The following is a 12,542-nucleotide window of genomic DNA, read 5'->3' as shown; positions in this document are numbered from 1 at the left end:
AGAAACCATTCAACTTCCCAGAATGTTCACAATTTGAGTTAAATGCCAACACCTGGATCTCAGTTTTAACCTGCAGATTATTTCCTTCCTCCCCCTGCTTTGACAAATACACCTTTTTTGTTTGTTTTTTCCAGCTCTACTCTGGTATAATTGACAAGTAAAATTGTAAGATATTTGAAGTGTACAACATGAGGATTTGATATACATATACACTGTGAAGGGATTCTTCCCATCAAGTTACTGTTTCTTTTACAAAGGTGGAGAGGATGAGATAGGTATGAAAAAAGTGGTTCAGACTCTGGGCAGAAATCTATTGTGTAAACCAGTCCTTCCTGAAGGTACTTATTATTTAGTCCCTCATCACAATGTAACTTTATATAAATATTTTAAGATTTTCTTGAATGGTGAACATCAGCAATACAGCATTTGAGGTTGACTTTTTAAACTGCTTTTTAGAAAGCTCTTAAGGACTTCCCTGGTGGTCCAATGGTTAAGACTCTGTGCTTCCAATGCAGGGAGCATGGGTTCGATCCCTGGTGCAGGCTTCAATCCCTGGTTGGGGAACTAAGATCCCGGATGCCATGCGGTACAGACAAAAAAATAAAAAATAAACTCTTAAACTCAGTTAAATGCCACAACATTACTGTGTATCTTTTTTTAGCCATTTTGGAGGAATGACCATGACTTAAATACATGAGTCTTAGTCATTTCTAGTATGAAGTTCCACAACCCCCTTTTTAAAAAGGATATTATAGGGCTTCCCTGGTGGCGCAGTGGTTGAGAGTCCACCTGCCGATGCAGGGGACACGGGTTCGTGTCCCGGTCCGGGAGGATCCCACATGCCGCGGAGCGGCTGGACCCGTGAGCCATGGCCGCTGAGCCTGCGCGTCTGGAGCCTGTGCTCTGCAACGGGAGAGGCCACAGCAGTGAGAGGCCCGCGTACCACGAAAAAAAAAAAATTTAACCATAAGGCATTTTCCTGAACTACTTTTTTCTCCTTAATCTCACATGCTTCACTTAGCTCTTAACTCTGCTCCTGTGTTCTGGCAGCTTTGGATTCAACACAGTAAGTAAAGCCTGACGCTAAGACAAAACCAAGAGGATACCTTAATGTGTCTGTTGACTGTGGCTTGGGATACCCCTCACCCCCGTCCAGCTTGGCTGGTAGTGTTGACCCATAGAGGGGAGTTGAATCTGAAAATTAGAATCGTCATTTTAGTATGTCAGGAGGCAGATGACCTGAACTTCCTAAGTACATCTGTCTTACTCCATCCTAATAGATACAAGTGACCAGATTATTGGAAACCTGAATCATTGTTACTCAAGATTTATAAGATAAATTGTGGTTACTCCCACATTGCCCACGTTGCCAGGATACACATTAATAGCTACCTTATACCCAAACCATGTGAGGGACCATAAAACCTTTATCCTTGCCCCAAGCCCAACAAAATCTCAAGTATCCTAATTTTCAGTGATAACCTTTCATCTACTGTTTCAGGTATTCCTTAGTTATATCTGTTATTTAAGCAATACTATCTCTGCTTTCCTTGCTTACATATTGTGTATGTATTTCATGTTTAAGGTGTTCTGTGTTTAAAATACTATGAGCCAACACAAGTTATTTTATGAAAAACCTGACTTTGTAATTTTACTCTTTACCACTGGTGCATAATAAACACCATTTTGTCATACAAGGCAGTAATAACAACATAACCTGGCATTTATTTAGCTCTATTTTTTTCCCCAGTGTCTTCATCTAAATTTTTAAACTTCAGTGTACATTAGAATCACCTAGAGGGTTTATTGCTGGGTCCCATTTCCAGAGTTCCTGATTTAGTAAATCTGGCATGATGGGGGCTGAATTTCTAACAGGTTCCCAGGTGCTGCTGTGCCAGGGGCCACACTTTGAGAGCTGATGATCTTCACAGCAGCTCCACTGGGTAGTAGAGTATTATTTCTCCATTTTATATCTAGAAAAAATGAGAGGTAAGTGAGAAGCTTAGTGTTTTGTATCTATTTAGTGGTGAGCTAAGACTATAAAGCAAGTTACGGCTTTTTGTGACAACTTCAGTGTAATAGGTGGGAGAGATGGCGCTTGCAAACTTTGGCGAATAATTTGCCTACTACCTGTTGCATGCCATTTAATAGATACATGATGAATATCAAAACAACATGCTGCTGCCCTCTTAAGATCTTACTAGTGCTCTTGTGTGTGCTGGGAGGCAGGGGAAGTGTACGATGTGGCTGAAGATACAGCCATGTAGCATATAATGTAAGGGTCATAGGCCATTGCGTCAAAGACTTGATTTATTAAGCGCCATGAGAATCTGCCAAAGGAGACTTGAGTGTGGCAGTACGATTGACATTTTGACGAGATCATTTGATGTTTTGTGAAGAGTGGGTTGAAATGGGAGCAAGAGTAGAGAGGCAGAGTGGCCATTTTAGAGGCTGAGTAATCAATCACTGAAGCAAGGTAATAGAGTTTAGGATAGAGATGTTGCATTGGAGATGGATGGAAATGGAGAGTTGTGAGATTTACTTGGAGGCGAGCTGACAGGACTTACGAGGTACATGATAACAGGAAGACATCAAGTACAATGCCAACTTTTAACTTCTACAGCTAGCTGATTAAGATATTAGGGGCCATGGAGAAGCAGTTTGGGAGGAAATAGAATCAAGAATTGGTTTGAGAGGGATTTCACTGGCGGTCCAGTGGTTAAGACTTCCAATGCATCCGGGAAGCTAAGATCCCACATGATTCGCGGCCAAAAAACCAAACATAAAACAGACCCAATATTGTAACAAAAATTCAATAAATACTTTAAAAATGGTCCACATCAAAAAAAAATCCAAAAAAAAGTTTCCTTTAAGAAAAAAAAAATTGGTTTGAGGTGTGTTTGTTAGATTTCAAAAGCTTGTTTGACACTAAGTGGGAATCAGAGAATTTGGAATCATAAGCCTTCAGATAGTATTAAAGACAGGTGATAGGATAAGATTCCTGAGGTAAAGTACAGTCGTTAGAGGAAATAAGAAGGCCTAGGTCTGAGCCTTGGTACTCTCCAATGTTTAGAAGTCACGCAGAGGAAAGAAAAGCAGCTGATCTCCTATGCTAATGAGGCAGGAGCCTATTTAGAGTATGGTGTCTTAGTAGCCAAGGAAACCAAGTATATGAAGATAGAAATGGTCATTCTGTTGATTTTACTACAAAATTAAATGATGAGCCAGTGTCCTTTAAGTTTGGCAGTATGTAGGCCACTGTAAACCTGTTCAAAAGCCTTTTTGGTGGACTGCGGGGGTCATAAACCACATTGGTTTAGCATAGGGTAAATTGATAAGAACTTGGCTCTGCTATCAGGTTTGAAAACTGTTCCTGCCACTATTTCTGAGGCTTTCTGCAAGTTTTGTAACATTTGTGCCTCAGTTGCCTTATCTCCGGTACATCATCTTCTCATAGAGCTATAAGGATTAAGAAATAATTATCATTTTAAAAAAATCTTAGAACAGTTAAGTGCTCGATAAATGTTTATCATTCTTAGAGTTAAAGGGTGAACGTAAAGATAGGAAGAGTGGCAGCACGAGTAGACTGCCCTTTAAGTGTTTCACTAGAAGCCCAGAGGCAAGTTAGTTTGAGGAAGATGTGAGATAAAGGAAGGGAGTTTTGGTTCTTTGGTTTTGGTTTGTTATTAAAGCTGGGTAGAGTATATTTGTAAACTGTAAGGTAACTTCAGGACAAAAGTATTTGGGAGGCCGGAAGAAGATGAGCTGTTGCAGAGATAACCCAGTTAGTGGTTGATAGGAACTGGGTTACTTTCTCTGAACAGGAGGGAAGAGAATATAAGTGTCAGTGCAAGCAGATCTGAGAATTTGGTGGAGGGGAGAATAAAAGGAAGTTTCTGTTTGGTTAGTTGTATTTTCTCAGTGAAATATCAGATGCAATTGGTTAGAATGAAAGCGGAGGAAGGAATGTGCAAGATTTGAGGAGATAAAGGAGGTCTCTCATACTGAAGTGTTGAAGCATGCTCATAGGTCCCCAATAAAATATATCTTAATTAAGTCTCGAATTTTTCAGTAAAAATTCCTTTTTCCTCAAGTCACCCCTCATTTCAGACATTCCTAAGATGTGTCCAATTTGAACTGTGTGCCCTGGGGCAGGGAAGGGGGTATTGTGGAGTTGACCCAGAACATACTAATGATGGCTTTTCTCTAATGATTTTTTCTACCCTAAGATGAATATCAGACTTGAGAGACATTTATTCACATATCCTGCCACATGAAATTTTGAGAGTGTTATTGAATGAAAGTTCTATATAATGAGATTGTCATCCTACAGAACTGAGAATGCAGATGGTTAGAGGAGTGAACTTTAGGGCACGTCTGCATTAGCTGTGTTAATTAGCATATGCAGCCAGGGAATTCCTAGCAATGCTACTTCAGGAATCTTGTAGAAAATACGTTGATATGTAAAACAGGAGAAAATACCGGAGACCAGACTAAAATATACCAAGGGTTGAATATTTATACAAAAGGATGTTTAATATAAATGTTTTTATTAAGGAATAGTGACTATAAAACCATGATAGTGTCTGTTTTGTGGCGTTAACAAAAAAACTAAAGTTTTGAGACGCAAACTTTTGTGAATGAGTTACTGGGTTAAAGCATTGTAAGATCCTTTTATTTCAGGAAGATGGCAGATGTACTGATTTAAGTGTACATGCTGAAATAACCAGGGTAGCCACTAAGAAAGGGAGGGAGGGGTGGCAGGGAGAGAAAACTTCTAAAGTAGAAGAAAATAATGGAGTGGGAAAAAAACCAACCCAAAGAAAGGCAGGAAAATGAGGAGGAAACAACAACAAAAATGGGAGATAAGTAGAAACCACATAATGAATAGTAGAAATAAATCTAAGTACATCATTAATCAAGTAAATGTAAATAGGCTCAACTTTTCAGTTAAAAGTAAAGATCATGAAATAGGATTCTTTTTTAAAAGCAGCTATAAGCCATTTTACCAAGGGTATCTCTAAAAAGATAAGGACAGAAAGGTGAAAAATACAGGACAAGATATGCCAGGCAAATGGTATCTAAGAGAAAGCTGTTGTATTTAAATAACAGACAAAGTAGTCTTTAAGGAAAACATTACTAGAGATAAAGTCACTAGAGAACAGTAAACATTTCAATTCACTAAGGAAGATATAACTCTAATCATGTAGGTGCTAAATAATATAGCCTGAGAATATTAATAAAACAAAAGAACTACAGAGAGAAATTGACAAATTAACCAGGTATTTTAAAACTATCAGGAGCAAAGCCAACTCAAGAGAAACTCATGATCATTTCCATCATTTTTTAATCCCTTATTATTGAATGCCTAGAGTGATGGGAGATGGAGTTCTTTGAAAGAGATGGGAGCTGGCCCAAATTGTATCATGGCCTAGACCTGGCTTTTCCTACTCAGGGCACTATTTCCTCACCCATCAATTATATATAACCATTCAGGCCTGGCCTTCTCAGAGGGCTATGTGTAAGTTGCACATTTTATTACCCTCAGGTCACTTTCTCCACTGCCCTAGTGTTTTTACAGTGCAATAGAAATACATAATTTCCTACAGTGTGATAGGGAAGCCAACAAAACAAGATGTAAAATAAGTAACTATTTCTATACATTTCTACACAAATATACTTTCTGTACACGTTCAGAATAAAATATGAAGAAGGATGGTTAGCAAATGTTAGAGTAGTAATCCTGAATAGCTGGGATTATGGATGATTTTGAGTTATTTCCTTTTCTTTAGTTTTTCTATCTTTTAAAAAATGTGTCTATTTTTTCTATCTTTTATTGTGTAATAAAAGTGAACAACAAAAGTCCATTTATGGCATTCCTTGTAGAATTCCTGTTTGGCCAATTTGGAGTCCTACTGGAATAAGTTTGGTAGTATTTAAGCTTTCAAATCTGATTGCATAAATGAAAGTGACATATACTTTCCCTTTTTAAACTTAAGTTTATAATGCACATGATATGTGTTCTTTCATTACTATTCTCTACCATTGTGAAAGTATATGACAGAAGAGGCGGACAAGCCAATTGGGTAAGTTTTCCATGCAGATAATGATAATGGAACTAGAGAGAGAGAAAATTCAAAAACTGCTGTTGAAGTTTTCAGTCACTGAGGAATGTTTGTTTCTTAGGGCTGCCATAGCAAAGTACCACAAAACTTAAAACAAGCCACCAGATATTTTGATAAGCCACCAGTTTGTGGTATTTTGTTCTTCTCTGACAGTTATGGAGGCTAGAAGTCCAAAACCCACAGGTGTGATCAGGACCATGCTCCCTCTGAAGGTTCTAGGGAAGAATCCTTCCTTGCCTCTTACAACTTCTGTAGCCCCAGGCATTCCTTGGCTTGTAGTTGCATCACTCCAGTCTCTTCACATGATCCTATTCCCCTTGTCTCCTCTGTGTGTCCAAAACTTCTCTTTATGACAAGTTATTGGACTTAGGGCCCACCTTAATCCAGTGTGATCTCAGCTTGATTACATCTGCAAAGACCCTGTTTCCGAATAAAGTCACATTCATAGGTATTGGGGTTAGGACTTAAACATATCTTTTTGGAAGGCATAATATAACCCACAACCTGGAAATCAGTAAACCTAGTTGAAACAGCAGTTTCTGTGAAAATAAGCATAGATACATAAGTCCTTAAAACTACCAGCATGAGTTAGAGTAAGTCTAGCAGAAATGCAACAGTTTATTAAAAAAAAAAAAAAAAAAAGCTTAAATCCATAAGTTTTTCTCAAAACTATATTCCCAGAATGAGTTTTGAACAGGTTACAGTACTTTGAAGTATAGGAAGTGATATAAGCATATGACATAGCTCTCGCTGAAGGACTTTTATATGAGAATGAGGGATACAAATGTGTAGGCAATAAAAAACACCCACCCTTTTTCTGGCATCCGTGGGATGTGAAGCATGGGAAATGAGCAACATCAACTCTAGAGGCCTAAAGAGGAAGAGAAATCCTTAGAAAAAGTATGGCTAAATTAAGGCAGAAAATGGGGGTAAAACCTTTACTGTTGAGGTTTAGCACATTTGCAGTATTTGTGATACAACTGGCATTTCCAAGGGCAAAATGAAATGTAGGCACAGACAGTATTAGAGCGGAAGTGCGGGTTAGTATGGTTGACTGTAAAGGTTGTGCTGACAGGACCGAAAAGTGGGGCTTAAGAGGCCTCACAGTTCTGTTTGGCTTTCTGGTGTAAGGACTCTGGACCATTGCAGACAGTCATCCATCCTTTTCACATGTAACCAGAACCAATTTTTATTCTTCCTAACTTCATTTAGTGGAAACAGTGAAATGATGGCCTGGGTTGCTGAGTTAATTGGGAGATTCCAGTCTGATACATAATCCAGGAAGGAAATTGCCAGAGAAGCAAATTTTTTGAGATGATAGAGCTATGCAGAATGTGGTCTTTGGGTAAACATGCAATCTCTGTTTATCTCCCAGAGAAATCTTAAAGACAACTTTATCTCATTGCCATATGAAGAATGTCTATCATTCTTCAGTTCTTGAAAAGAAAACTGAACTCCTTACCACATTATTCAAGGTCTTTCATATTTTATTTATTTTCTACTTTTCTAATTTAATCTGTCACTAATTTAGAGCATGTACTTTATATGTCAACTAAGCATAGATTGCTTAATGGTCCCAGAACTTGCTTTGCTCTTTTCCACATTAGCAATATCTCTTGTGCCTTTTCCTCTGTTTGGAATGTCCATCCATTATAATTGTCAATTACCAGCTATCAAAATATATTCATCAAAGGCAGAGATCAGTTGTCACTCTTCCACTGAGCCTTTCCTATTCTTCTCTGCCTTTTCCCTCTCAGGAATCATAGGTTTTTGTATAATAACTACCAGTCATTGAGTCTTTTATAATGTGTCAATATTCACATCAAGTTTATGAAGTGTAGTCACTTATTTCCATTTTACAGACAAGGAAATAGAATTTACATAGCTAGTAGTTAACCATTTTCATTTTTTTTTACAGATGAGGAAATAGAATTTTACATAGTTAGGAATTAACCTTTAGTTCTCAAACCATTATTGTAATAGAGCATCTTTAGAGATAAATTGGGAAGCTAAAGGCTATTTATTCCAATCCCTTTACAAGGGAACAGAGGCCAATAAAATGAAGCAATTGGACTCAGCAACTATAATTAGCAGGATGGATATGGCAGAGTACCAAATCAGTCAACCTTAACAGCTTGATAAGGACTGAGAAAAATGACACAGATTATGAAAGGAAAAACATAAAAATACATCCAGAATATGCTCTACATGTATAATAGACATTTAAAAGAGCCAGAAAAGAACAGTATATTGGGCTTCCCTGGTGGCACAGTGGTTAGGAATCCGCCTGCCAACGCAGGGGACACAGGTTCAATCCCTGGTCTGAGAAGATCCCACATGCTGTGGAGCGACTAAGCCCGTGCACCACAACACCTGAGCCTGTGCTCTAGAGCCCGCGAGCCACAACTCCTGAAGCCTGTGCACCCTAGAGCCCACACGTCACAACTACTGAACCCGTGCCCCGCAACTACTGAAGCCCGCGCCCTCTAGGGCCCATGTGCCGCAACTACTGAGCCTGTGTGATACAACTACTGAAGCCCGTTTGCCTAGAGCCCATGCTCTGCAACAAGAGAAACCACTGCAGTGAGAAGCCCATGCACTGCAATGAAGAGTAGCCCCTGCTCGCCACAACTAGAGAAAGCCCAGGTGCAGCAACGGAGACCCAATGTAGCCAAAAAAAAAAAAAAAAAAAAAAGAGAGAGAGAAAGAGATAAAGGGGAGATATATTTTCATGTTATGGGGTATCAGGTTACCTTACTGGTTAGTACGGTGGATGTGGGTGCTTCCCTTTCCTTCTAGGGCATTACCAGCAACTGGCCTATGAATCATGTCCAAGTTCCTGCACCTATTGCTTTCTTCTGAAGGCAAACAGTTGTAGTCATGTAGACATGCTGTGCAGGTTCAGTCTATTTGCTGCTTTTGGCTTAGTACCCTTCCCCCATCAAATAAACACCAGTTGTTGATTATGTCTTCCTTCCTACTTCTTATTCTGACAAATGTTGAGCTTGGAACACCATTGGTGAGTCACTCTCACCTTTTGTAGCAGTGCTGTTTTGTGTTTTGGCTTGTGGTTTTCTTAGGGAATAACTTTTTTGTTTGTTTGTTTATGTGTGTATGTAAAATAGTTTCAGTTTACCATATATGTAAAAATCTCTTTGTCCTACTGAATTAAAGTTCACTTTAATATACACTACACTTTGTAAAATACCTGCAATGCTTCTGAACTTTCTATTCTGTTCCATTCATATTGCCTGTATAATTATTCACCAGTACTATAATGTTTTCATTATTCAGTCTTTTCTATTTTTTTTTTTTTTTTTGGCGGTACGCATGCCTCTCACTGCTGTGGCCTCCCCCGCTGTGGAGCACAGGCTCCGGACGCACAGGCCCAGCAGCCATGGCCCACAGGCCCAACCGCTCCACGGCATGCGGGATCCTCCCAGACCGGGGCACAAACCCGTGTCCCCTGCATCGGCAGGCGGACTCTCAACCACTGCGCCACCAGGGAAGCCCCATTATTCAGTCTTTAACATAACACAAACAACGTCTGGTATGATTATTCTTCCACTGTTGCTTTTTTTCAAACATTTTCATGTTATTCTTCCTTATTTTTCCAAATGAACTTTATTTTTTATTTTATTTTATTTTTGGCTGCATTGGGTCTTCGTCGCTGTGCACAGGCTTTCTCTAGTTGTGGTGAGTGGGGGCTACTCTTCATTGTGGTGCACGGGCTTCTCATTGTGGTGGCTTCAATTGTTGCGGAGCATGGGCTCTAGGCACGTGGGCTTCAGTAATTGCAGTACATGGGCTCAGTAGTTGTGGCACGTGGGCCCTAGAGGGCGTGGGCTTCAGTAGTTGCAGTGCGTGGGCTCTAGGGTACACGGGTTTCAGTAGTTGTGGCATGTGGGCTCAGTAGTTGTGGCTCACGGGCTCTGAGCGCAGGCTCAGTAGTTGTAGCACATGGGCTTAGTTGCTCTGTGGCATGTGGGATCTTCCCAGACCAGGGCTCGAACCCGTGTCCTCTGCATTGGCAGGTGGATTCTTAACCACTGCACCACCAGGGAAGTCCCTCCATATGAACTTTAAATTAAAAAAATATATGGAATGCTTCACGAATTTGTGTGTCATCCTTGTGCAGGGCCCATGCTAATCTTCTCTGTATCATTCTAATTTTAGTATATGTGCTGCCGAAGCGAGCACTGAACTTTAAATTTAACATGTCTAGTTCTTGAGAGAAAAAACATGCTGGCTTTTTTATGGGGGATCACATGAAGTTTGTACTGAATTAAGAGAATTATCGATGTCTTTTTATGCTGTTGAGTGTTCTCATCCAAGAATAGGATATATTTCCCAACGTTAAAATGCATTTGTCATTTAGGAGTGTTTACTGTGTCCTTCATAAATTTTGCTAATTTCACCTTAAGTTTTTTGCTTTAAAAATAGATTCCCTAATTCCAATATGAAACTATTATTTTTATATATGAAGACTAGTAATTTCAGTATATTAATTTTATATCCCACTACCAAACTGAATTCTCTGGTTGTTTGTGGCAGAGTTTTACTTGATTTTCTTGAGTTTCCCAGAGATACAATCATATCTGTACATTGTTAGTTTTTTACTCCCTTTTCCCAAATTTTACATATCTAATTTCCTTCTGTGTCAGTGAATAGTAGGGTTGATGGTGAGTACCTTTGTTTTTTTCTGAATTTAGCAGGAATGCCTCCAGTGTTTCATCCTTAAGTCCCTGGCTTTTAAGCTGCAATATATCTATATATCAATTCCTAATTTACGGAACTTTAAAAAACAAGATTGGGTTTTGAATTTATCACATGCTTTTTGAGCTTCTAAGGAGAGAATTATGTGAATTTCCCCATTAGATCTAATATTACAACCAGTCATATTAACAGATTATCTAGTATTGACCATCCCTTCATTTCAAATAAATCCATTGGACACACTAATGTTCCCAAAATGTCCATGTCCTAATCCCCAGAACCTGTGAATATGTTAACTTACATGGCAAAAGAGACTCTGCAGGTATGACTAAATTAAGGACCCTGAGATGGGGAAATTATCCTAGGTTATTACCCTGGTGGGCCCAGTGTAGTCAAAGGGTTCCTATAAGAGAAAGAGGGAGGCAGGAGAGTCATAGAAGGAGATTTGAAGATGCTATGCTCTGGCTTTGAAGACATAGGAAGGGGCCATGAGCCAGGAAATGAAGGCAGGCACTAAAAGCTAGAAAAGGCAAGGAAATAGATTCTTCCCTACAGCTTCCAGAAGGAAGACAGCCTTGTCAACACTTCAGTTTTAGCACAGTATCCAATTTTGGATATACCTACTATATTACCTATTATAATACCGGAATAATCATTGAGATACTTTGCTGGGAAGTATGCTACTGGTTAGCCTTGACGATGAAGGAACAGATTGGAGGACCTGACAGAAAGCTTCAATGAACGAGAGATTAATAATCACCTTTGGATAGATGTGTAATACTAAAAATGAATCTTAAGTTAAACATCCTATTGCCTTATTGAAATGGGGGACAAAGAAGAGTAGCCACTGGGGGAATGGTCGACTGTGGCAAGATACCTGTATATTTAAGGGTAAAGATGATAGAAGAATGCAGTCACCTTTTCTGTTTGTGCATTTAACTGAGCTTGTTTGGATCAAATTCATTTCCACCCATCAGAAAGGAAAGTGATGAAGGAAAACATATATTTGATCACTGTAGGAGAAGTGTGAGACAAGTATATGGAAGATGTGAGAGATTATAGGCAATGAGTCATATACAGTAACTACTGTGTAATTATGGTAAAGTGTATTTTGATAGGCATCAAAATATCTTTCCCAATGGCTTATCTTTGTATTATTTACCTTTATTCTTATTTTTCTTTCTTAAATTCAGTGGTTCTGTTATTCTAAAATTAATTATTTAAAAACTACTGTATCCTAGCTCTTGTTTCTTAATAGTAAATAAAGTAGAATTAGATCTACCCATCATGAGTTTTAGGGCTATAGAAATACCTGGAAATAAATTAAGAAATGAGAAATTAAAGAATATGTAATTGAAAACAGTGAAAGTAGATCAAAACACAAGATATTAGAATAGAGAATAATGAACATGGAATTTGGTAGGTTCTGCTCATACAGCCTCTCTGAAGAAATGACTTTTAATCTGGGGCCTGAAGAATGAGGAGCCAGGCCTATAAAAAGCTGTGTCAGGGGAATTCATGGGGATGAAACAACATAATGTGAAGTTCCAAAAGATGGGAAATAATGTGTCAGATTTAGTGCCTTCAAGGAATTTTTAAGGTAGGTTAAAAGGGCAGTGGTTGAGATGAGTTCTTATAAGAAGGGCCTTGTTATCCACCTTTAACTGGTCATATGATGTTCTAAGTGCAGTGAGAAACCAC

At 38.9% G+C, this 12,542-nt stretch overlaps 1 protein-coding gene and 1 non-coding gene across 2 annotated transcripts in view; both read right to left on the bottom strand.

Moving 5' to 3' along the window:
• Positions 1-12,542, bottom strand: part of ZNF565 (zinc finger protein 565) — a 109,467-nt gene that overhangs the window by 56,815 nt on the left and 40,110 nt on the right. The window lies entirely within an intron of this gene.
• LOC132481028 (U6 spliceosomal RNA) lies at positions 10,219-10,325 on the bottom strand. The gene has a single exon (XR_009530736.1). It is a non-coding gene; the product is annotated as a U6 spliceosomal RNA (small nuclear RNA).

The sequence above is a fragment of the Mesoplodon densirostris genome, chromosome 19, assembly GCF_025265405.1.
Source record: "Mesoplodon densirostris isolate mMesDen1 chromosome 19, mMesDen1 primary haplotype, whole genome shotgun sequence".
In the NCBI taxonomy this organism is placed as follows: Eukaryota; Metazoa; Chordata; class Mammalia; order Artiodactyla; family Ziphiidae; genus Mesoplodon; species Mesoplodon densirostris.
This window is presented reverse-complemented; position numbering and strand designations above follow the sequence as displayed.